Here is a 26,610-nt window from a genome sequence, read left to right as displayed (position 1 = left end):
GAATATACAATGCTTGCATGGCCTCCGGGCCAAACATGGCCAGTTCTGGGAGGTTATCTTAGAGAATGTTTGCAGGTTGCAACCCAGCATCTGGCATTGCTCACAAATGACTCTCATTTCTGGGGAACCTGCTGGAGGAGAGGTTGGATGGGTTCCCGGCTCTAAGGAGAGATTTGCTTCTTTCCTTGGCTCCCAGTCACATGGTTCCTTGTTTCTGATGTCTCGTATTCAGCGTTTATTTGCGACACGACCACAGACCAGCATGGCTAACTAGCATATAAAGATGGTTAGCAGGACAGCTCCACATCACTGATGCTGAAGTGACCTGTCTCATTTTAGGGTTTCTATTGCTGCAATGAAACAATGACCAAGGGCTTATTCAGCTTACACTTCCACATTGCTGTTCGTTATTGGAAGAAATCAGGGCAAAAATTCTAACGGGGCAGGATCCTGGAGGCAGGAGCTGATGTAGAGGCCATGGAGGGGTGCTGCTTACTGGCTTGCTCAGTCTGCTTTCTTAAAGAAAAAACAGGCCCATCAGCCCATGGATAGACTGGGCTGAACCAGGGATGGACCCACAATGGACTGGGCCCTCTCCCATTGATCATTAACTGAGAGGATGCCTTACAGCCGGATCTCAGGGAGGCATTTCCTCAACTGAGGCTTCTTCCTCTCTGATGACTCTAGCTTGTGTCAAGTTGACCCCAAACTAGCCAGTAGATGAGCCAACTGTCTTCTTGAGCCTTCATCACAAAGGGGTTGAATTTGGAGTGTCTTTCCAATGCACACATGGACTGCTGTTTTTAGCGACACTGAGGCGCTGAGGCCTTCACGTTTATTGCTGTGCCCGACTCACCCTGTTCATCTCAGTACTGAAGGCGGCTCCCTGGCTTCCTCAACAGCCAGCTTCCCCACAGTGGTGCCAGCCAGACATTTCTGGAAAACACTGACTGGAGATTCTGGAACAAAAATCTCAAAGCAAGGTGGGGGCTACAATCTGGCTTTCTTCCTCCTATAAACCTTCTCCGCCCCTGGAAAATATGACAAGAGGCAGCCAGGAACTATAATACAGTCCACTCAGGAGTCAGCAGACCAAGGCACTTTGCCAGCCAGGGACTTGCTTCAGGGCAGCGAGGGACCAGTCCCCTTTTCTGGCATGGCCATCGCTGTCATCTCAGTGTGGAGTGTGATGAAGATTCCAGCCACCGAATGGGCAGAATGGACTCGTAGTAAAGATGGAGCCAACTAACACCCTAGTTATATTGGGAAGCTTCTGTAACAGCCCCCATGTCCCCATCATAGCAGGATTGGGGAGAAACAATCCTGACAGCGGTTTTGCAGGCAGACTCTCAGAATTAGACTGGAGAGGACTTGGCACCGCTGTAAAGGCAGCAAAAGGGGTGTATTCTCTCCTCCAATCTTTAGCCCCGTCATCTCAGATAGAATGTCTCTTCCCTTTCACCCCCTACTTTCCACAATGTGAGGACACAGTATTTATCTCTCTCCCCGCCATCTTCTGCCACCTGAGGACACAGCAAGCTGACTCTCACCAGATGCCATACCTTGGTCTCAGATTTGTAGCCTCCAAACTGGGGAGGTGTCCACGTGCTCTGTAAACTACCCGGTTCCTGGTGTTTTGTTATAGCAGCAAAACCAGACTAAGACTGGCCCAGAAATATCCAGGGCCCTGCCTGGAGGCCATCCAGTTCACAGCTCTCTAGTGATACCCGCAGGTCTGCTTCCCAGAAGCACTATAAAAACAGCATCCTGAAGTCCAGACCCTAGAGCAGGTCACAGCAAGGCTACAGACAGGACAGAGTTGTTGGGTGACACTTTCCTCAGATGTCCGTGTGCAGACTGAAGGAGCAGATGCACTAAGTCACAGGTCTCGGACACCTCAAACTTGGCTCAGATTCTAGCTATTTCCTATGAAAGTAGTATGGCCCAGGAGGTCCATTGAGCTCAGGGACAGAACAGAAAGGCAGGAAAAGGATCTCGGGGGCTGAGGGGAACCCAATCAAGAATCTGGGGTACCAGTGTTCCCTAAGGGTGTCTGCAGAGAGTCTCCTATTCCTGTCACAGCTCTGTACTGGAAGGGGTGGAAGATAACCTCTTTTCTTTTCTCAAAATGTCTCAGACCAAGAGGAGCTGTGTCCAGAACCAGATACTTAGCCAGGTACTGCTCACCCGTGGACTTGATGGGGGACCAGTGCCTTGAACAGGAGAATGAAGCAGTCATGATGGGGTGACTAGGGAGGTCTTAGGGAAAGAATGTGAGCCATTTTTGTCTAGAGAGCTGGCCCAGACCCCAAACGTCCTAAGAGATGCCATCTCTGTGGCCTGCCAGCAGGGCACCTGGTGGTGTTCAGTCAGGTCTGTTGTATAGTGACATGTAAACCAGAGCAGAATCCAAGCCCCAGTGACCATGCTTACTAATAATAACAAATGTCTGCATACACAACAAGAAAGAGGAGTCTCAAGAGATAAGTCCTAAGAAAAATGGTCAAACTGCAGGCACCGGAATACAGACGTGTGGGACGTGTCGGCCCGCCATGCAGACATGTGGGAAGTTTCATCTCTTGGAAAGGCAAGCTGACGAGAGATTGATGGACTCTGCTCTGGAGAATCCAAATGCTGGGGTGAGCTTACACCAGAAAGCAGCCGGGAATAACGGTGAATAACGGAGGTCAGCGGGAAGGGACAGAGATGCGGCGCTCAGTTTCTAAATCAGATACAAAAGAACAAAGTAGATTTTAAAATATATCCATCAACAGTTGAGAAATAAAAAAGTAAGAAAAGAAAAAGGCATCGGGGTGGATAAAGCCCAATAAAGCATAATCGCTGAAGCAGAAAGTGGCTTTTAAAACAAGATTTAAAATGTGTAAGAAATTACAATGACTGTCAGTAGAGGAAACCCACATTTTGGAAGTTAAAGATGGAAGGGTCAGTTCACGTTCACACGAGGTAATCTAAAAGACACGGATGGGCCAAAGACAATGACAGGGCCGGCAAACACAGACAGGACAGATGGCTTGCCTAAGGTAGTGTTTGCGACTAAAGGAATCCACCAGGAGAGAGGTGAGGTCCATCTGCTCTGCTGTCCCCACACCATCCCTCCCCTAGGTCACCAGAGCCCTGAGCTGGGCTTCACCTTTCCCAGGGGAGACCTGGTACCCTCTGCAAAGTGAGGCTTCCAGCTGCCTGGGACGATGCTAACGCCACTGCCCCCACCAGCTTTCTGATAGCTGTGAACTATGGGTAAGTTTCCATGATCAGAACCAGGACAGGTCCTTATATTTCTGCTTGCAATATTTTTATGTTCTGAGAGAATTTTGAATTTTACTAAATGCTATTTTTTTTTCTTTTGGATCAATTAAAACTTTTCTGTAGACTTTTTTTTTGATCTGTCCCTAGGAGCTGACAAAGTCGGTACATATTTTCATGTTAACATAAACCTTATTTCAGGTAAGGGCTTTCTCTTTGGGAAATGGGGGAAGGAAGCACAGGAGGGCCAGGACAAACAGAACACTGCCAGCTGCCAACGGGAAGAGGCAGGTCCAGATCTTAGACAGTTCCCTGGATTCTGTGTACCTGTTTCTCCATGTTTAAGTGCAAATGTTGACTTTATACAAAGTAATAGCATTTAAAAATCACTCAAGGTTTCCCAAGATGTGGTAGAGAGTATGAAATGAAAGGCAACTGAGAGGAGAAATTAAGCAGATGAAAACCAAGCATCCTCCTTAAGTCCCTCTCCTCCCTGCAGGTGTGACCACAGTGAGGCCAGCTCTGGCTGATTATGCCTGAAGGGCAGGAAGCCGAGGCAGAGACGGTGGGGACGCGGAGAAGCCGAAGATCCAGCTTTATCGTCTGCGGGTTACCTGGTTACAGAATTCACTTAAAGAATTTTTTTTTAAAAAGGGCTTAAGTATCTAATCTTTAAATGCATCATGACAACCAAGGAAAATAGTTTACATATGCCTCATGGTTTTAATGAAAGCCAGGCAACACGAACAGAGGATGCTCGGCCTGCCTCATGTCAGGCGCAGGTCGGGGTCCTGCCCCCCCCCCACTCCTCAGCCACTGTCTGCCACTCTGTGGGTTTCCTTGTGCTCCCCTTGGTTCTAAAGCTCAGGCTCTTTTGGGCTTCCATGGCCAGCTCTGTCTCCTCCATGAAACAGGTTTCCTCTGATGACCAATACCTATGGCCTCAGGCATAGAAGGTTTTAGAGACCTACTATGTCATAGGCAAGGGAAGGCAGTAACTCCAAGTAAGCCGTTCACAGTAGAAAGACACCCAGCAGGCTGGCAGAGCATGCAGACAATACAGGTAGCTCTGGGAAGAAGGCAGACTTGCCACACCCACAGCTAAGGACAGAGAAGATCCTACCGCATCCCCACTACCAACCCCCAGTGCAGAGCTCATATCAGGCTCTAAGGCTCCCTGAGGAAGTGGCGAAAGATCAGTTTTGTCCCTAAGAAGCTCCATCTGGAGGGAATATGTGGCGCAGACCCTCTACACAGCTGCTGTACTGTGCCCTGGGCAAGCCTGCCTGCCTGAATTGTAGCCACATCTCTGACCCAGGGCAGGGCGGCCCGTGACTTGGTGAGCCTCTTTGGACCATGTTTATTGCTCTTCAGGGTGAGGGGAAGGACCCAAGGGAGCCAAGTCAGGAAGTCACACATTTGCCTGGCCACCATCCCAGACATATGGGGGAAAGCTCAACTTGGGAATTCCAGATCTTCCTGTGGTCTAGGGGAGAGCCAAGAAAGGCTGTATTTTGTGAAGACAAATGACCCTCAAAGAGACCCCACATCTGTTGCTCTAGCACTAGTATGGGCCAACCTTGCACCCCCAAAGATGAAGTGCTGGGAACTGTGTCTGAGGTTCTCCCTGCTGATGGTGGAAGCCGGCCACGCCTCAGAAACAGGAACCATCTCTCTCCCTACCCAAGGGTCCTCACTCCCTCTAAGCGAGTCAGTTTGTCTGAGCCGCTCACATAGCCTAGGCCTGAGAAGGGGTTCAGTATAGGATATAGGACCCAGGGAATGGGAAACCTACATCTATAGCTACATTGCCTGAGCAGTTAGAAGGTGGGGGTGGGGTGTCTCTCTGCCATCCCCCTCAAGCCAAGCACCTGACCTGCTCACCCTACTCTGCTTCTTTCAGGTGACACTTGGTGTCAGTATGGTTGACCGAAACCTCATACTCGTGAACTATCTCTGCTGTCAAAACACCACCTCCTCAGGACCTCTTTGGGGCTCCTGCCTGGACAGGCGCTGTGTGCATAGTAGAAATGCCTGAGATAAGGTCATTGGACTGCCTGCTACAGGAAGCGCTATGAAGATGTGCCGTACCTGGGACCATCAGCTAGGAGTCATAGTACTGGCCTGCAGAGCTGGGATGCTTTGCACTACCTGGTGTGTCCTGCAAAAGGAGACAGAGGCCTGGCTCATACCATGGTCTGCACATCATGGTTGCTCCAGCCTGGGTCTCAGAGAACATTCCCAGGACACCAGAAAGAGCTAGGAGCTTACCCTGTGCTTGGCAGTACGTTTCTGGAGCCACCCACAGATGAGGCCCAAGTTGATGTCCCCATCCTCAGGAAGCAAGAGGGAAAACTGCTAAGAAAATTAGAAGTGCTCTGGCCAGCCCAGAGTCACAGGGAGATCCCCTAAACTGAGCCCCTTGCCTTTCCAGGCCCTCCCCTCACAGGAAGCTGACCCTCCTGCTGCCTGCTAGGACTCATCCCTTCTCTGGAACATGTCAGACAGCTCCAAATAAACCCAATAAGGAGCACATCTGCAGGGGCCTCCTCAGAACTAAAGCAAAAGGGAGGCAGGCAGCCCAGGGTAGTCAGCCAAGTCCTGGGTGGGGGCTGCTGTAGGGGCTGGTGGAGAAATGACTAAACCATTGTGCTCTCCTGTTCTCTCTCCCTCTCTCTCTGTCTCTCTCTTCCTGTCTGTTTCTCTGTCTCTGTCTCTCTGTGTCTCTGTGTCTCCGTGTCTCTCTCTGTGTCTTGTGTGTCTCTGTTTATCTCTCTGTCTATCTCTCTCTGTGAGTCTCTCGATGTGGGTCTCTTGCTGTGGGTCTCTGTGTTTGTCTCTGTGTCTGTCTCTGTGTGTGTCTGTCTCTCTGTGTGTGTCTGTCTCTCTCTGTGTGTCTGTCTCTGTCTCTCTGTCAGTTTTTCTCTCTCTTCCTTTTGTCTTTCACAGCATGGCCACTATCCAGGGTCCAAGGTGATCCAGGAAGAAGCCAGTGGGCATGCTTCCCCTCGGGCTCTTCCATGGGGAAGACTGGGATTTGGTTCCTCTTGGCCCTGACCTTGGCTATGGATGGGAGCACTGCCTCCCCGCTCCTCTTGGGGAATGAGAGCTATGCATCTTTAAACTATGCAGGTCCAGGGTTGCTGAAACTACACCTCTGTACACAGAGAGGTTCCTTTTAGAGACTGCCAGCATCCTGTCCCTGTTCTCCAAGATGCTTGCTGCAAGTAGCAAAGAAAAAAAAAAGTCCCCTATAGCACTGTCTCCTTAACTTGTCCCCCTCCTGTTGATTTCCCAAAGTCGTTGACTGTTGGATTTCTGGGGCCACAGTCAAGTCAGGAGCCCTGGACCAAGCCAAAAACATTGCAGGGATGCTAGATGTACCCAGGAGGGGGACCTCAACCTTTTACCCAGGTTCCAGGTTCTCTGTAGCCATTTGCCTTAGGGTTACTGTTGCTGTGATGAAACACTATGACCAAAGTAGCTTAGGGAGAAAAGGGTTCACAGCTCAGTTCATCACCAAAGGAACGCAAGCAGGCAGGAACCTGGAGGCAGGAGCTGATGCAGAGGCCATGGAGGGCTGCTGCTTACTTGCTTGCTCCCCATTGCTTGCTCAGCCTGCTTTCTTATAGAACCCAGGATCATCAGCCCAGGGATGGCACCATCCACAATGGACTGGCGGGAAGGAAGGGAGGGACTTGGGAGGGAAAGTGGACAGGGTGGGGTGGAGCAATGGGGGTGGGTGGGTAGAGGGGAACCTGACCTGGTATTGGGTGAGGGAAAAGGACTGAAGCCCTGAGGGCCAGCAGAAAGAATGCAAACAGGCAACCTCAGGAAATAGGAGGTTGGGGAGACCCCCAGAATGCACCAGAGACCTGGGAAGTGAGAGACTCCTTAGATGAAATGCCTGACAGTAGGGCGAGGGAACTTGTAGAGTGCACCTCCAGCAGGAAGACAGGACATCAAGTAAGGGTTGGGGTTGCCATCCCACAGTAACACCTCTGTCCCATAATTGTTTCTGTCTGAAAGAATTACAGGGATGGAAATGGAGAGGAGTCTGAGGAAAAGAAGGTCCAGTGACAGGCCCAAAGTGAGATCCAGCTCAAGGGAGGTCCCAAGGCCTGACACTATTACTGAGGCTATGGAGCACTCACAAAAAGGGATCTATCATGACTGCCCTCTGAAAGACCCAACAAGCAGCTGAAAGAGTCAGATGCAGACATTTGTACCCAACCAATGGACAGAAGCAGCTGACCCCGGTTGTTGAATTAGGGAAGGCTGAAAGAAGCTGAGGAGAAGGTCAATCCTGTAGGAGGACCAGCATTCTTAATTAATCTGGACCCCTGAGATCTTTCAACACTGGACCACCAAATAGACAGCATACATCAGCTGATGTGAGGCCCCCAACACACATACAGTAGAGGACTGTGGGGTCTGTGTTCATTCAGAGATGATGCACCTAACCCTCAAGAGACTGGAGGCCCCAGGGAGTTTAGAGGTCAGGTGGGGTGGGGGTGGGGGCATCCACGTGGAGATGGGGTGGGGTGGGGAGGAGGTGTGGGATGTGGAGCAGTCGGGTGGTGGATGGGGAGGGGCGGGGAATGGAATATAGAGTATAAAAAATGAATTACAAATAAAATTAAATTAAAAAAAGAAAATGCCCTACAGTTGGATCTTATGGAAGCATCTTCTCAATTGAGATTCCCCCCCCCCATTCAGATAGCACCAGCTTGTGTCAAATTGACACAAAACCAGCCAACACACTTGACCCCTTGTCAATCTGACACACAAACACATCACGGTTAAGCCATAAGCCTTCCTTCCTGTTCTTTCCCAATATCACACATTAAGATAAACATTGCAATTTGAATTTTTTTCATGGTTTTTTAAATTTTTAAAACAAAACTTAAAAAAAAATCAGTCTTTTTTTTTTTTAAGTCTGAAGTCTTTTAAAATTTAAAGGCCTTTAACTGTAGGCTCCTGTAAAAATAAACATAAATACTTTCTTACTTCTAGAGGGAAGAAGACACAGACGTAATCTTAAAAGGGAAAACCCAAACTCCAAAAGTGTAAATAGCTCGACATCCAGTGTCTTGGATTCACTCACCATCTTCTGGGCTCCTCCAAGGGGCTTGCGTCACTTCTCTGGCTCCGCCCTCTGCAGCACACACAGCTTGTATTGTAGGTGTCAGCTGGATCCATGCCAGGCTGCTGCTGTTCTTTGGTACTGGCGTCTCCAAAATAGTGGAGTCTTCTTCTGTATCTGGGCTACATTTTCACCAACAGGCTAGGGACTCCACTCCAGGGACTCCAGTTCTGCCACGCAGTGACAAGCCTCAGCCGCTCTCCATGACCCCTTCATGCTTTCAAAACCAGCACCACCTGGGTGGGTGACTCTCACACTTCCAAATTCAGCTGCCATCAGGAGGTACAACCTTGACCACCGCTGGAGCACAGCCTCTGTGTGCTGACCCCAAGGAAACATTTCCCAGATTTCACCTCAGTGATGCTGGCCTCGTCTTAATCACAGCTGACCAGAACCACTGATGCTTCACACAAAAGGTTAACTAGAGTCTTTGTTTCCCTCTGAAACGTCACAAGCCAGGCCTCCATCTCTCAAGATTCTTATCTTCCAAACTCCTGAGAACGGCTCACTGAGCTCTCAGCAGCCAATGGCTTTTCCAGCCCAAAGCTCCAAAGTCCTTCCACAGTCCTCCTCAAAACAACACAGTCAGGTCTGTCACAGCAATACCCCACTATTCTGGCACCAACTTATCTTAGTTAAGGTTACTATTGCTACAGTGAAACACCATGACCAAAGAAACTTAAACTTCCATAGTGATGTTATGACAGAAGGAAGTCAGGACAGGAACTCAAACAGGGCAGGAACCTGGAGGCAGGAACTGATGCAGAGGCCACGGAGGAATCCTGCTTACTGGGCCAGGATAAGAACTCAAACAGGACAGGAACCTGGAGTCTGAAGCTTATGGGAGAGGCCATGGGAGAGGCCATGGAGGGGTGCTGCTTACTGGTTTGCTCTTCGTGGCTTGCTGAGCCTACTTTCTTACAGAAGCCAGGACTACCCTCAACACATGGCCTTTGTGACTGGCTTTGCTCCCTGGGTATAGCATCTTCACAGCCGTCCAAGTTGCAGTGTGTCTGTGGCAGGAGTGCAGTTCCCTGTGATGATATACCAGTCTGCAAACCTGGAGTGTTGACAACACCTGTAATCTTAGCTCTTGGGAGGAGGAGGCAAGAAGATTGAAAATTCAAGTCATCTTGACTACAAAGGAAGTTGGAGACCAACCTGGGATACATGAGACCCTATCTCAAAAAAAAAATCTATTTATCCATCAGTCAGTTGCTGAGAGTTAGGCTATTTCCACAATTTAGTCATTTCTGAGTCATGTGGCAACACATTTCTGTACACATTTTGCAGATATTGTTTATTTACTTTTCCCTAGTGCCTGACAGTTTCCATAATTTCCCATAAGCCTACTGGTCACTAGGATGTTTTTGGAGACTGACCTATTTCAGTCCTTCATGTACAGTTTCACTGGCTATTTGTCATTAATTGTTGAGTTATAAGAACTCTTTATATATTCTGAACTTATTTTATATCTTGAATATGTTATATATTCTGAACTTATGTCTTCTTAGCTTATTTTAATCTGTTTGATTTGCAAGTATTTTCCCCATGTATGACTATGTTTTAAATGTTCTTAATGTCGAACTTGGATAATGTCTAATTTCTCAGATTTTTCTTGTTGTAGCTTGTGCTTTTGTGAATCCAAGATCACAAAAGCTGATGCCAATGGGCCTCTTTTGAAGCATCTTATAGTGCATGCATGAATGTATGCATGTGCATGCATGTGTATGTGCATGTGTGAGACACACAGAGAGAGAGAGAGAGAGAGAGAGAGAGAGAGAGAGAGAGTGTGTGTGTGTGTGTGCTTGTGAAGGTCAGAGGTCAACACCTGGCTGACTAGTGTCACCTTAGTTTTTGAGACAGTGTCTCTCACTGATCCTACGTCTCATTGTTCTGGCTAGACTCACTAGCTCCAGGGATCTGCCTGTCGTTTACTCCCTGGTTCTACCCTGCCTCCCTGCCTGGCTTTTTACATGGTTACAAGGGATCTGAACTTAGACTCTGCTCTAGGCTCTAGGGGCAAACAGGTCCACTTCTTCCATATCCTAATAACTTTTCTCTTCCACTACCTTTGGTAGTAGGTGGGCTAGAAGAGAGGTTGAACCCTTATTAAAGTAGGTTAGAAAACATTTATGCCTATACTTCCTGATTCTGACCCTTCTGCCAACCCTCTTCCACTCTTGAAGATATTACGAGGTTCCGAGCACATCAAAATCAAGGAAACCCTCATCTTGATAAGAAGTGGAGTCAGCCCATTCAGGACAAAGAAAGCACCACCATTCCACTGGATCCAATGTGACTGCAATCTATCTAAGATCACGGGTGGAAGCAGAGGCCAGGGGTGTGGGGACATGGAAAAGGACAGTGTCATGTGGCTGCTTTGAGCAGAGAGGAAGAAGGGATAAACCAAAAGCTTTGGGCAGCAACAGGACACAGGAAGACATGGAGACCATTCTCCCCTTTTAATTAGCCAATTAGATGTTTTCCTTTATAAGAGTTGCTTTGGTCATGGTGTCTCTTCACAGCAATAGAAACCCCAACTAAGATATCCTCTGACCTTGACAGAGCTCATCGGGAACGTGCATGAGTGCATGCATGTGTTATGTGTATGCATGCACACACACACACACACACACACACACACACACACACTCACCACCACCACCATCACCACCATCACACCACACCACACCAATTTGACAATAAAAATCACATATTTTTAAAGGGCACAAATATCCACAAACAGTTCATTCCTGAAATCCAGTTCCTCTTTTTAGGGATTTCTATCAATTGCTCAAGATGTAAATATTTATTCAGTTTTTGGAAGTCATGTAAACATCCAAAGTTGTGAGAGCTCATGCTTGCTGAAGCAGCATGGGTTGTGGAAGGCTGGGGGAAGGGAGGTGTTTCCAAACAACCAGGGCTGGTGTGGGAGTCAAGTTGGAGAACTCCATCCCCTACCTTCGAGGTGAGGGAACTTCCAGGGCCATATCACCAAGTGCACAAGGTCTTAATGGGCGCAAGGATTTATGTAAAGGGATGGAGCCTCCCAACCCACCCTGAGCACATAGCACATGCCTAGAGAATATAGGTAGGCAGATAGCCGGAAAGAGGACAGAGGACCCTATTTGTCCTTTTTCCCACCCATACCTGGGAGTGACATCAGGCTGGACTGCTCTCTGGGAGGAGGTCATGTGACCTGAATCTGACTGATTGAGTCCTCCTCAGAGCCTTGACATGCTTGTTCACACACACACACACACACACACACACCTCTGTGTTCTCAGAAAGCGGAGCCTCTGGTATAAGCAAGGATGTGCATGGATGGAAGAAGAGTTCCTCTTTTCAATCAGCAGGAACAGGGGAGACTTCTTTGCACTATGCAAGCAAACTCAGGGAGGGCTGTGTATCCAATGAACAACCTGAAGTGTTCAGCCATCTGAAGGAAACACATGAGAAAAATCACAGCCTGTGTTAGGCAACACATCTCAGAAACATTGCTAAAGGCGCTACCGCTAAGAACTATTGAGTCAGATTTCAGCCATGCTGAGAACTCTAGAGATGAGGAAAAGGTGAAATGCCCAGCCGTGCTCTAAGAACAAGTGGCACAACCCTTTAAAGTGAGCGGTTTAAAAAGACATATTGCCAAAGAATGAATAGAGATGGCAAATAAGTGTGTGAGTTACTCAACGTCATTGATTCTTACAGAATTACAAAGCACAGATTCTTTCAAATTAAAGAACACACACACGAGGAGCTGGAGAGATGGCTCAGCAGTTAAGAGCACTTGTTCTTGAAGAGAAGCCAGGTTCAAGTCCCAGCAGCAGCTTGATGGCTCACAACCAGAATAGCTCCAGTTCTAGGGATTCGGCTTCTTCTGATCTTCTTGTGACACATGTTACACAGACACACACGCAGGTAGAACATTTACGTGCACAAAACAAATTAATCGTAATAATAAAAGAACACACATTAAGGTCAACAAAACAATTCAGCAGATAAAAGCACTTGCCAACAACCCCACAACTGAGACCCAAGTGATAAGAATCAGCCCCTACAAGTTGTCCTCTGTTCACGTATGCACCATGGCAAGTGTATAGCCACACACACACACAAGTGAAGGAAGGAAGGAAGGAAGGAAGGAAGGAAGGAAGGAAGGAAGGAAGGAAGGAAGGAAGGAAGGAAGAAGTACAACATTTGAATACTGAAATTACAATGTAAAATGTCTTTAGAAAGACCAAGTCATGGGCTGGAAAGATGGCTCAGACGTTGAGACCCACAAGGATGAGAACTGTTGGTACAGGAGTTCACAATTAAGAGATTGCCTTAAGTCTAATAAGGGACTATGTTTTACATTTATTTGTTTATTTTGTGGATGAGAATAGTGCACACCACAGCATGCAGGTAAAGGCCAGAGGAAACTCTGCAAGAGTCAGTATTACAACTTTGAGGCATGAATTCTCTCCATCCACCTTGGTTTCTGGGGATCACACTTAGGTTGTCAGGCTTGGCAGCAAGCTCCTTTATCCACTGAGCCATCCTGCCGGCCCTAGAACTTTGTACTTTTAAACAGCAGTGGAATTGTTTAATTATGGGATCTTTTGAGATTGGACTGAATTCATTTGTATAATAAGATGGTCATGAACCTGTGCAGACGAGGAAAGGGAGGCTCTGGTTTAAAGGTGACCTGGCTGGGGGCTGGAGACATGGCTCAGCAGTTAAGAGCACTGACTGCTCTTCCTGAGGTCCTGAGTTCAATTCCCAGCCACCACGTGGTGGCTCACAACCATCTGTAATGGAATCTGATGCCCTCTTCTGGTGTGTCTGAAGATAGCTACAGTGTACTCGTCACATATATAAAATAACTAGATTAAATCTTTTTTAAAAAGTGATCTGTCTGGGTATCAAATTGACAATGGGTAGAGCTGGGATGACAGGGTCTGGAATCACACAGGTGACAAGTCTCTGGGCATGCTTGTGAAGATCTAGGTCAGGTTAACCGAGGCAGGAGGACACAACTTTCACAGCAGCATCCTTTCATGGGCTAGGGTCCTGGAATACATGGAGAGGAGAAGAGAGGCTGTGTACCAGCCTATTCCCTCTGCTCCCTGACTGTGCATATGATGTGACGGCTGCCTCTATGTCTGCCATGCTTTCCCTGCCTTGATGGACTGTGCCCCACACTGTGAGCCAAAAATAATCCCTTCATCCTCACTTTTGTTTTGACATGCTGTTCTTTTCCACAGCAGCATAGGTAGCTAACACAGGTGCTGACAAGGATGCAGAACACTGAGAGAGCCCAGGTGGTTGGTGGAGAATTGTTTCCTTTCTAAAAACACGTGCCTGCTGGACACGTGACTGCCTGGCAACACAGCCCAGCCCACTCCTAGGTTTTGACCCTAGAGGGGCACACACACACACACAGAGCCATATACTTGAGTGATTCCATAGCATGACCACTGTCACTCAATTATGAAAAGGGCCACCATTAGAGGCTCAACAAGCAGCTGACTGAGACAGATACTTACACCCAACCATTGAACTGAAGTCAGGGACCCCTGTGGTTGAATTAGGGAAAGGCTGGAAGAAACTGAGAAGGAGGGCAACCCCATAGGAAGACCAGCAGTCTCAACTAACCCGGACCCCTGAGATCTCTCAGACACTGAGCTACCCACCAGGCAGCATACACGAGCTGGTCCAAGGCCATCAACACATATACAGCAGAAAACTGCCTGGTCTGGCCTCAGTAGGAGAAGATGTGCCTAACCCTTGAGAGACTTGAAGCCTCAGGGAGTGGAGAGGTCTTGTGGGGTGGGGGTGGGACTGAGGTGGGGTGGGGACATCCTCTTGGAGACAGAGGGGAGAAGGAATGGGATGAAGAACTGTGGGAGGGCAAACCAGAAGATGAACAATGACTAAACTATAAAAAAATAAAATAAAAGTAATTGAGAGAGAGAGAGAGAACCATTGATTTTTCACAGCCTGTGCTGGAAAACTATAGAACGGTGAAGAATGAGCTGCGATGTCATGCAGTCGTGACAGGGCATAGGTACCACGCCAAGCACAAAAGCCAGAGTGCAATGCTTAGGAGATTGCAGCCACAGGGATGGAGCCAGGGGATTTAGGGTTTCTGGAGCTAGGCAGCTGTGCCTAACCATAATGGGGCAGTCTGGGAGACTCTTGGAATTAAGGAAGCCTTTGTGTGCCCGGCTGCTATGGTGGGAACCACACAGCTTGATGCATTTATTGACTCTGTGGAAGTTTAAAAATAATTTTAAACACAATTTAAAAAGAAAGGGGACCCCACTTTAAAACTATCCAGATGTTTTTCCTCAAAGCACAGAAACAGTGTCTGTCTGCGGGAAAGCAGGGGGTTTCGAGTCTGTGCGCGCCAGCTCAACCCAGATTGAATTCAATCTTACATTCAAGGGTTAGTGACAATGTCCAGCAAAGAAAGTTAGGAAAGCCCTTGAAGGTTGGCTCCAGCAAGACTCTCAGGAGAAGCTCCACACTGCACAGGTAAGCATGCGGCTAGGGGCCTCACCTTGTCTCCTAGGCACCACGTGGTCCCTTCTGTGTCTGCAGCCTTTTAATCAAGCTAAGCCTTCAATGAGGTCTAAGGGCAGAGCATATTTGGATGACAACACAGGACAGCATCTGGGCTTCTGAAGACATAAGTCCTGACTTTAGAGCTAGCACAACTTGGGCTCAATCCTCAGCAGGCCCAAGTATAGGTGCTCTGGTATGTCTGAGTCCCCGTATGGCCTATAAATCCTTTGATCTCTACAGAAAGCCAGAGGTCTCCACCACAGTTGGGGGCTGGGGGTAGCTCTAGATGACATCTGTCACGGCTCAGATGTTTGTTTGAGGGTGTTTCAGATCTGGGTCAGGTGATATTTTGAAAATCTGATGGAGACAAACACCACACACACACACACACACACACACACACACACACACACAGCCATATGCATGAATGCTTCCGTAGCATGCTCTCCATCTATGGAGACAAAAAGAGGCTAGGGTGGAGTGAAGCAAATGAGTTGAGAACAGAGAGAGTTAATTAGAGCCAAGTCCTAGGAAGAAAGTGAAGAAGCCGGCAGACCCTTCACAGGGCTGAAAAGAGGAAATACCACCCCTCATGAGCCAAGGTCATAGCCTGCCTTCCGGGAGCTTGGTCCTGGTTTCTTTCTTGTTGCTGTGATAAAACACTGTGACCAAAACAACACATGGAAGAGCTATTTGGTTTCTACTTCAAGGTTGAAAATTCTCATTGGGGAAAATGAAGGTAGAAATTTAAGGCAGGAACCTGTTGGCAGGAACCACTGAGCAACACTGCCCACTGGCTAGTTCACTGACTCACTCACAGACTCATAGTTAGCTAACTTTTTCTTTTGTACACCCCCAAGACTACCTGCCGAGGGCTATTACTACCAGCAGTGGGCTGGGTATTCCCACATCAATTAGCAGTAAAGACAGCGTCCCCATAGATATATCCACAGGCCAATCTGATCTAGGCAATTCTTCAGTTGGCACGTTTGCCTCAGACGACCCTAAGTTGCATCAGTTTGACAATGAAGTGTGCAGTCATGAGGGAGCTGACATCAACTAGTTAACCAAGAGGACTGTTGGCATGAAGGGATAGGGCTCTTAGAGTCACTGGACCTGTTGAGGGCTTCCCCTAGTGACCAGCTAGAGTGTCCTGTCCACTGAGGGAGGGGCAAAGGGAGACCCACACACGTTGCAAAGGCTTCCCAGGCCCAGGTCCACCTCTTCTCAAGGCCTATCAGACCGGAGTTACATGGGAAAAACTGTCCTATGAAACTTGCTTGGTCACAGTGACAATCCTGGCCTACTGGGTAAGGAGAACCTAAGTAGATCTTTCAGCTACACTCACTCAGACTTGGAAACCACTGACCAGGAGATCACAGACCTGGGCATTCCTCATTAGCTCTCCCCATTGACCTGGCTGCTGTTAACGTATTGGCTGTTGTTTGTGAGAACAGTTGCCTGGGTGACTGTTCAGGGACACTTCTTTGGGCCAACCTTGGCTCTTTACTTGGCTACAGATGTCTGATGAATGGCTAGAGTGGGCAGGAAGGCTGGCATCCTGTCCAGCTGGTAACCTTTCTTCATGTTGTTAGTCCCTTGAGTCAGTCTCTACTTATCTCTGAGTGGACCACGCTTATTGCCGAGAAACACCTTGTCTAAGACTATAGTTCAAATGAGTTGGCTCCAGACCCGCCTCATCTTTCTTGCCTTTCTAGGCTAAAGACACCTTCCAGTCTCAATGATCAGAAACCCCAAAAATCCCAGACTGGAGAGAGAGAAAGGGGTCAATTGAATTCCTGGGAGATTTTTAACAACTCCCCCTGCAAAACAAGAAGGTAAGACAATCCCCTTCACCACCCTCCTCTCCCTAATTGTCTCCCCTGAGTCTGTAGTCAGTCAGTCCCCAGGGATAGAGATGCTGGCTTATGGGCAAAGGGATGTCCTTATCCTCTCGTGACAGAATGAAGCTCCCTTCACCTCAACATTGCTCTCTGAGATGTTGCTGTTTTAGGACTGAACCTCTGACCCTGAGTCTGAGAATAGTACATTGGGTTATGTGACTTGTTTTTGTTGTTGTCTTTGCAGTTTCGCTACCAAAAGTTGCCTTGAGTTTCAGAAGAGACTTTGAAAGACTTGAACTTCTACATAATGCGTGTGTTGATGGACTATGGGGCTCATGGTGATTGTCTGAGTGGATTTTGCATTCTGGGATGGACATGAGCTTGAATCCAGGCTGTCCCCCAAAGGCTCATGTGTTAAAGCCTTGGTCCCAAATGCAGCAATGATCAGAGATGGGGCTTTAGGGGGGGTGGATAGCAAGGGCTCTGACATGACCTGTGGATTAGTCAATTAATGTGCCCAGAACTTAATAGACTACTGGAAGAGATCATAGAGACTAAAGAGGCTGAGCCTAGTTGAAGAGAGGGTCTTTAAGATGCAGCCCGTGAGAACTGTATCTTATCTGTGGTCCTTTCTTCCTCCATTTCTCGACTGGAAAACTCCCTGGCTCTGCCTCCTGGGCCTTGCTGACCTCCCAGGAGACTACAGGGAGCCGTTCCCAAACAATCATGCCACAGAATCCTCCTCAGAGACGGCTCCCACGCGGACTTGTGGTTTTGTGGTGAGAGAGCTTGCCGGAGGGGGTGCTCTGGGGATGGGAGCAGGCAGCACTAAATCGCATCTCTTGGATGTCAAGCCATCTGGTGGGATGGCTTCCAACCCATGAATCAGGAGGGAGAGGGGGGATCCAGTGACTCAGACACAGCAGATGTAGGCCCAGCCCACCCTATACACCAGGCACCCCAAGCGTGTACAAAGATCTTCCTTTTCAAAATGTTTGGGAGTCTGTTGCTAAGCACGGCCATCACTTTAAAAAAAAAAAAAAGTGTGTGTAAGCCTACTATTTGAGAACATTAAAAACAAATAGCACACATGCTAAGAGCTCCCCACACCCTGCCCCACTGCTACCTTTTGCTGAGGTCTGTGCTTCCACGGACTCCTCTATCTCCTGCTATGCCTGGAGTATACAGAGCTTGGATTCTTCTCACAATCACGGCCTACCAAACTCCTTTACAGCACTCCTCTTGCAGGTTCCCCTGATCAGAAATCACTGATCCATTTCCATATATACTTACTGCTCCTCCATACACTCCTCCCTCTGAGACCAATAACCCTCATCTAGACCCCTAATATGTCTGCGGCATCCATGCAGGAAGACCACATGATTCACTCCAGCCCCTGATGTCCCAGTGTGCCCTCATCTTCTAGCCCCTAATGCCCACATTGGGTGCCATCCTTAAGGCCCTGGTGTTCCCACACATCCTTGGCTTTCTCTGGACACTTGCTCATGCTCAGGACTCCACCTCAGATCTGCTGTCTCCCACAGGGTTTCTCCCTTTAAGTCTTTGCTTGGGTGTGTCCTCTCTGAATGCACCACCACTGTCTGAAAATGGGAGCAGGGGGAGGACACCAGTGATCACTCTCTCATTGCTGGATCAGCTCTCTCCAGGAACATAGTCCCTTAGGTCCAGCAGAGTCGAGGGAACTGAGTCTTGATCCCCAGGCCAGGAAGAGCAAGCTTAGCTGAGATGTAGAGGACAGGGAGCAGGGCTTGAGCTGTACCTCAAGCAGAATGTAGAGGCAGGAAAAATGACAGAGACATGAGAAGGAAATAGCCTTTCACCCATGAGTCTAGTTGAAGCCTTTTCCCAGCTAGGACAATTCTTGTGCAATTAACAATTGCTTAAGGTCTTTTCCCTTCCCAGTTATAAACCTGCAACTTTCGATGAATCTCACCAGAAACTCCATTGGTGGGGCTAAGGACACATACTAAACCTCTGTGCAACTCCTCTGTGGCTCCTGGTTTTAACTTATCAGACTAATTGCATTGAAGATACCTCCAGAGTCTTTCTGCAATCTCACTCACCGAGTGGGGAGGGTGATGTTGAAATCTTTTGAGATATAACTGGAGAGTGAGAGAGCAGCCAAAGCAGTATGCATGCCTATTGCAAAGACAATTTGTTGCTGTCATTCCTTGAAGAACTTGTACCCACACTTGGGTGTGTCTTGATTTTTCTTTTATTGAAACCCAGATCTGTGTTCCTGTGTATGCTTTATTGTTTTCTTGTTGGTCACTTTTTATTAATGCCTTTAATAGAATCTCTGTGCTGGTTAGCATTTATTGCTGACTTGACAGAATCTAGAGCCACCTGGGGAAAGGGTACCTGGGAGTGCTTGTGGGACATCATCTGGATTGTGTTAATTGAGTAGGAAGACCCACTCACTCTGGGTGATGCCACTCCTCAGCTGGGATGCTGTCCTGAACAAGTAAAGACAGGAGACCCAGCAGCAGCATGCATGCAATGCTCACTGCTCCTGATTGATGTGGCCAGCTGCTTCAAGAGCCTACTGCCTTGATGTCCCTCCTCTGATGGACTGTGCCTTGAACTATGAGCTGAAACAATCCCTCTCTCTCTCATAAGTTGTATTTGCCAGGCTATTTTATCACGGTAGTGAGAAAACAAACTAAGACAGTTTCCAACTCTGTATTATGTTGGCTGGCCCTGAAATTCCTTCTGCATCACAGCCATGAATCCTGGCCTGGTCCAAGTCAAGATCCCTAAAAGATTAAGGGGACTCCTCTGACTGCTAAGTGAGACAGTTTGTAGCTGTGTCAATGCCCCCTCCCCAATGACTTTCCTACAGGAACTGGCCCACCACAGTCTCTTCTCCTATTACATCTCTTCCCAGAGTTCCCAGGAAGTTAGTTTCCAACAACCAAGACAGCCCCAAACTGTCCTTTCTATCACCAGAGAATCATCAAAGCTGCTCCTGAAGTCTGAAACTTCCATGTCCCCTTTCTCCATCCCTGAAGTCCCTCTCACTCTCACCTCACTCTTTTGAGACCTATCTCATCTACATGTAATCAAATGATTCGAATCTCTCTCATACACTTGCACGAGTACAGGGGAAATCAGCTATATGATCTACCAGCTTCTGCTGTTTAAACTTGGTTTCTTCTCAAGCCTGTGTGTGATTCCAGGGGCCAGAAAACAAAGACCAAGAGTTAGTCCCAACCTGAGATATAGCAGCACCGTGCCCTGGGATTTCTTCTGCCTTTACTAAACAGCCAAGTCTCACCTTGAAAACACACAAATAAAAACTAGCTCAGTAGGATCCTGTTACTATTTACTATAAACCCAATAATGTCTCCCTGTGAGACACCATAAAAGAGTCTGTGCTGGTATCTTGCCAGTGTCATAGACAGACATTAGCTTCTTGTCCTAAGGTTCACAAAACTAAGGGAGCCCTTTTTTAACAGGGAAAGACCCACATATATCCACAGATAGGCATATCCCAACCAAATTTTTCAAAGCTATTCATTCATTTTTTTGTAAATGACCCAACTATATGCTGCCTGCAAGAAACTAAATTCAAAGGCATCAGTAGAAATGTATAAAAATGATGGGAGAAGATTGCTATATAAACATTAACAAAATAGTTAGGTGTGATCAAATTAATATAGAAACAGAGTTCATAAGAAATAGTCAAAAGTAAAGGGGGAAATTACATGATGTTAAATGGATCAATTAACTATGAAGGCTGGCCAAAGAGTACATGATTTCAAAACTCAGAAACAGAAGAAAGGAGGTAAATGTTGCTAATGTTCTGCAAATGAAGGTCTATGGACACAGGAAAGTTCATGACAGTTCTAGGCACCATTACCTGACATTAAAATGGTTGGACGCCACTGTACACCCACAGGGACAGTTAAAAGGAACTTGCTAGAGCAGGTGTCTGCAGAGAGTGGGGAGGAAGGGAAACGTGTTTCACTAGGAGAGCGGGTGCGAGTGCCTTTAGACACTGAGGACTGTCAGGAAATTAAGCATAAGGCTTGCTTATAATGAGCTATCCCACTGTATGAATTTACTCACTAGAAAGACAAAGACATCCTCCCAAAGTCTGGAGAGGACAACTCACAGTAGCTTTAATTACAATGCACCCCAAAATGGAAACAGCCCATTCCCGGACTCGAAAATGCCATTCACGCGTGGGCGAACCCGCGGATTGTAATGCATTTGGATGCAGGTGGAAGGCATTACACAGAATCCAGTGGGGCCTGCATTGCTCTGTTTACATGGAATTAGCATACAGCAAAGTGAGTCTACAGTTTCGAGTGACAAGTCAGTGACTTAGGGTCTGCAGTACGAGGGCTCAAGAGCAGTGATTATGTTCTCTACCACATTTAACACAAACTCAGAAAAATCCCCCAAACCAGACTCCCTGACAGATGCCTCTTCTAGTATGTGAATGGGACCTGGTGAAGTGGGTTTGTTTGCTTGTTTGTTGTTTTCATGACAGGGTCTTGCTATGTAACTGACTGTCCTGGAACTCTTTAAACCAGGCTGGCCTTGAACTCATAGTTGTCCTCCTGCCTCCACCTCCCAAGTGCTGGGATTCAAGACATATGCCACTAGGCCCAGCTGGTGAAGAGGGTTTTTACAGATGCTACACAGTCCTAATACTCTTACTCAATGCTAAGAGGACTGTGGCTGTCACCCACCACCATTCCACTGCCACATGGGCAACTTGTATGCAACTCCTTATCTGCCTTCCCCATCTTGCTCACCACAAGAGACAGGCCCTGTGCTGAAGACAGCCCAGGAATGATGAGAGGCATCCAAACTTTCAGGGTGATTCTCTGGAAACAGTGTTGGCCAAGGACTACTGCCCCTCCTTACTGTGTCTCTGACCTGACCCCAGGAGCCAGGATATACACATAGCCACATCACACACAGCTCCTTCCCAAGCTATCCCTCGCCCCTCCCCCTCCAGGCAGCCTCTTGGCTGAGTCTGGGAAGGATCTTGCACAACCAGAGGACAGTGGAATCCAAATCGGGAGAAATCTCTGCCAAGGTTTCAGCAGTGGGGAACGGCTCAGAAGAAACCCGAGCCAGGTTCAGTGGCCTCCTTCCCTCTGACCTGACACAGTGTATAGCTAGCTCTTCCTCTGGGACTTCCAGAGAAAGCTGGATGGGGGGGAGCCAAAAAACTGGGTTCACAGTTTATTACAGACTTTAACTGTCTCTCCCAAGAACATCTTGTCTGATACATACTTTGGCCAAACCATCCATCACACCTTCCCAGCAGGGCGGGGAAATTAATGTATCCTCTTTCTTCTTCCAAGTACTCTGTTCTTCCCAGGTATTCTATGCTTGTTTCCGGAGAGTCAGAGGGCGCGCGCGCACGTGCGTGTACGTGTGCGTGTGCGTGTGTGTGTGTTCTCAGGCCAAAAACTATCTAATTCAAATTGCATCCTGAGAGATAATCTGTCCCTGCAGCAGAAGTGCTTGCTCAGAACGCAGAGATATTTATTGGGTAAAATGAGCAGTGACTATATCGAGCAGCTGGTTGGGAAGCCCCTCCCCCACTCCTTCTTAAAGACTTAGCAACTAGACAACAGCTTGCTCTTCTCTCAGCAGTGTGACCTGGCTACCCATGGAGTCAGCAGCTGACACCCTTCCCGACCCGGCCCGGTGACTCCACACATGGAGGGACCTGAGCAGATCCAGAGAGAAGACTAGCCCTGGATCCAGCCATCCTGAGAACTGGGGTAGCTTGTGAAGGATCGTGGCTGAAGGTTGAGTCTATAGCACTCAGATCAGGCCACTGGGGCTTGGTCACAAAATCAACCAGGTCTTAACTGAGAGGACAACATCGTCAGAACACCATTTTATTTTCCAATCCCCAAAACACAGGCATTTGTGAAGTTGAGGAGCCCAGTGAAGAATGTGGAGGGACAGCAAAGACAAGGACACGTGACAAGTAGGGCGGAGGCAGACCTGCTGGATGTAGAAAGCAGGGCACCAGCTCTGCATTGCTCCCCCTGGCTCTTTCTGCTAGGCTCCTGCAGCAATGAGGAGCCACTGAAGACACTAGGTAGGGGCAAAGAGCAGGCTCTGGTACATAGCGTATGCAGAGACCAGAGAGCAAACAGAAGGAACGCGGGGTCCTCCTTACAGAGTCCTCTTTTCAGAAAGTGTACTTGGGGATCATCAGTGGTCCTTCACAGGGAACAGAGCCCTCTGGCTGAAGTGGGTGGGGCTTCTGCCTCCACTCCTACATCCACCTGCTTTGTATCAGGGAGCTTGATTGTTGGCCCTGGCCAACGATGCTATATGGAGAGCAGAAATGGAAGAGACACCCCCCACCCCCGAGCATATGGGCCCCAAGTCTACTCTGGGCAGCTCTGAGCTACAGGGAGTCCTCACAGGAGTAGCCAAGTCTTCTTGTTTTCTTTGCCTTCCCCGACATTTACTGAACGCATTGTCATTTGCTTTTTCTTTGACATAGCAAGATTGTTACTTTCAAATGATCAGAACTATTAGGACTGTCAATTGCCATAAAATAAAAAAATGATTCTACATGTCCAATTCAAACAAGAGACATCACGCAATATGTAAATCACTGACAGACCTCTAGTGAAGTTTGCAAGACCACTGTGCTTATATTTTTGATTATCCCTCTAATTTTTTGAGATTATAATAAAATTACATCATTTTCCCTTACTCTTTTTCAAAATCATTGCCTCTTTTTTCATTAACTGATATATATAATATATTTATATATTATATATAATATATAATTGATACATTATGTATTATATATAAAAATATAAAATTGACACATTGTATATTATATATAAAATATATAATTGATACATTATATTATATAGATACATAATTGATACATTGTATATTATATAGATATATGATTGAAATATTATATAGATATATAATTGATATGTTGTATATTATATAATTGATACATTATATTTTATATACAATTGATATATACTATATATATTTAGGCTATGTATTATGTACATTGTTATATTATGTATATCCTGCTCAGTGTGTTTAATGTTGCCTCTGTGTGTGTGTATTCAGGGATGAACATTTGGTATTTGTCTTAGGGTTTCTATTCCTGCACAAACATCATGACCAAAAAGCAGGTTGGGGAGGAAAGGGTTTATTCGGCTTATACTTCCATACTGCTGTTCATCACCAAAAGAAGTCAGGACTGAAACTCAAGCAAGTCAGGAAGCAGGAGCTGATGCAGAGGCCATGGAGGGATGTTTCTTACTGGCTTGCTTACTCTGGCTTGCTCAGCCTGCTCTATTATAGAACCCAAGACTACCATCCCAGAGATGGTCACACCCACAAGGGGCCCTCCCACCCTTGATCACTAATTGAGAAAATGCCTTACAGCTGGATCTCATGGAGGCATTTCCCCAACTGAAGCTTCTCTCTCCGTGATAACTCCAGTTGGTGTCAAGTTGACACAAAACTAGCCAGTACAGTATTGGACAGCCAGTTGGTGTGTTCTTCCATTGGGAAGCCTTCTTCGGCTCTCAGCTTGCCTGTAGTTGAGTAGGGCTGAGGCCTCCTGGGACTTCCTCCACCCATGTTAGCATGTCTACTGTCCTTGTTCAGCTCCTGTGTAAGCAGTCACATTGGTGATATTTTATGGGTGTCACTTCTGACACTCGAAGTGCCTGGCCAACCATGACTTAAAGCTGGCTATCAATGACAGAAACTATGGCAAGTCTACAGGCCCTCAGAAGCCAAACAACTTACTACTGAATGAAAACTGAGTGAAGACAGAAATTAAGAAGGGAATTTGAAACTTTTCAGAATGCAATGAAAATGAAAACGTAATATACCCAAACCTGTGGGACCCAATAAAGGCAGTTCTAAGAGATGGGTGCATAGCAATAACAGACTGCATTTGAAAAAAATAGGAGAGATCCGAAATTAACAAGTTAATGGCATCATCTGAAAGATCTAGAGCAAGAAGAAGTAACTTGCAAAAGGAGTAGATGACAAAAAATAATCAAACTCGGGGCTAAAATCTATAAAATAGAAAAACAAAACAAAACAAAAAAGTCAAAAGAATGAATCAACATACGAAGAGTTGGTTCTTTGAGAAAATTAATAAGATTGACAAACACTTATCCAAATAAATTAAAAGGCAGAAAATATCCAAATTAATAAAATTAGAGACAAAAAAGAGAACATCACAACAGGTGCCCAGGAAATGCAGAGAACCATAAGGGCATGCTTTAAAACTCTGCACTCAACCAAACTGGAAGACCTAAAAGAAGTAGATAAGTTTCTTGAATGCATGGCATACCCATAATCCCTAGTGAAATGGAAGCAGTAGTTAACAGTATTCCAGGAAAACAATATAGCCCACTGAATCTGATGGATTCAGTGCAGAATCCATCAGACTTTCAAGGAAGAATTAATGCCAATATTCCTCAGTTATTCCACAAAATTGAAAGAGAAGGAACATGGCCTAATTCTTTTTTTTTTTTTTTTAACAAGGCCTGCCATTACCCTGATACCTAAACCACACAAAGATACAAAGAAAGAAAGTAACGGACCAATTTTCCTTATATGGTGGTTTGAAAGAGAATGACCGCATAGACTCATATGGTTGAGTATTTTCTAGTCCCCAGTTGAACTGTTTGGAAGGATTAGGAGGTGTGGCCTTCTTGGTTTAAGTGTGTCCTTGTTGGAGGAGGTGTGTCACTGGGAGTGGGCTTTGAGATTTCAAAAACCCATGCCAGATGCTCTCTCTCTCTCTCTCTCTCTCTCTCTCTCTCTCTCTCTCTCTCTGTGTGTGTGTGTGTGTGTGTGTATGTGTTTGTCTGTCTGTCTATCTCTCTGTCTCTATGTGTGTGTGTGTCTGTCTGTCTCTGTGTGTGTCTGTCTATCTCTCTCTGTCTGTCTCTCTCTTCCTGTTGACTGTGGATCCAGATGTAAAGCTCTCAGCTATTGCTCCAGTGCCACCCCTGTCTTCTTCACACTACCATGAGCAATCATAATGGACTAATCCTGGGAAACTGTAAGCAGGCTGCCAATGCTTTCATTTGTAAGAGTTGCTTTGGTCATGCTGTCTCTTCACAGCAGTGGAACAATAACATAAGATGCCTCAATTAATTATGTAAGAATTCTCAATAAAGTACTTGCAAACTATATCCAAGTACACATCAAAAAAATTATCCACCATGATTAAGTAAGCTTCATCCCAGAGATTCAGGGATGGTTTAATGCACATCAATAAACATAATCTACCATCTAAACAGACTTAAAGACAAAAACAACATGATCTTCTCATTAGATACAGAAAAGACTTTTGACAAAGTCCGACATACCTTCATCATAAAAGTTCTGGAGAGATTTGGATTCAAGGGACATACCTAAACATAATATAGGCAATTTATAGCGAAGCAACATCCAACATCAACCTAAATAGACAAAAAAAAAAAAAAAAAAAAAACAAAACTCAAAGAATTTTTACTAAACTCAGGATGCTATAGTAGTTTGAATATGCTTGGCCCAGAGAGTGAGTGGCAGAATTGGAAGGTGTGGCCTTGTTGGAGAAAGTGCGTCACTTTTGGTGGTCGACTTTGAGACCCTCCTCCTAGCTGCCTGGAAACCAGTCTTCCCCTGTTTGTCTTCAGAACAAGATGTCAAACTCTCAGCTCCTCCAGCACCATGTCTGCCTGGATGCTGCCATGCTTCCAGCCATGATGATAATGGACTGAACCTCTGAACCTGTAAGCCAGCCCCAATTAA

At 46.7% G+C, this 26,610-nt stretch overlaps 1 long non-coding RNA gene across 1 annotated transcript in view; it reads right to left on the bottom strand.

The window, feature by feature from the left end:
• Window positions 1-9,028, bottom strand: part of Gm35608 — a 9,082-nt gene extending 54 nt beyond the window's left edge. The window contains exons 1-2 of the long non-coding RNA XR_380583.2: window positions 8,372-9,028; window positions 1-2,722 (exon numbers count right to left, since the gene is read on the bottom strand). The exon at window positions 1-2,722 is cut by the window's left edge and continues 54 nt beyond it. This is a non-coding gene — a long non-coding RNA (predicted gene, 35608). The remainder of the gene's footprint in view (window positions 2,723-8,371) is intronic.
• Between the last annotated feature and the right edge of the window lie 17,582 nt (window positions 9,029-26,610).

Source organism: Mus musculus, chromosome 10 (assembly GCF_000001635.26).
Source record: "Mus musculus strain C57BL/6J chromosome 10, GRCm38.p6 C57BL/6J".
Lineage (NCBI taxonomy): Eukaryota > Metazoa > Chordata > Mammalia > Rodentia > Muridae > Mus > Mus musculus.
This window is presented reverse-complemented; position numbering and strand designations above follow the sequence as displayed.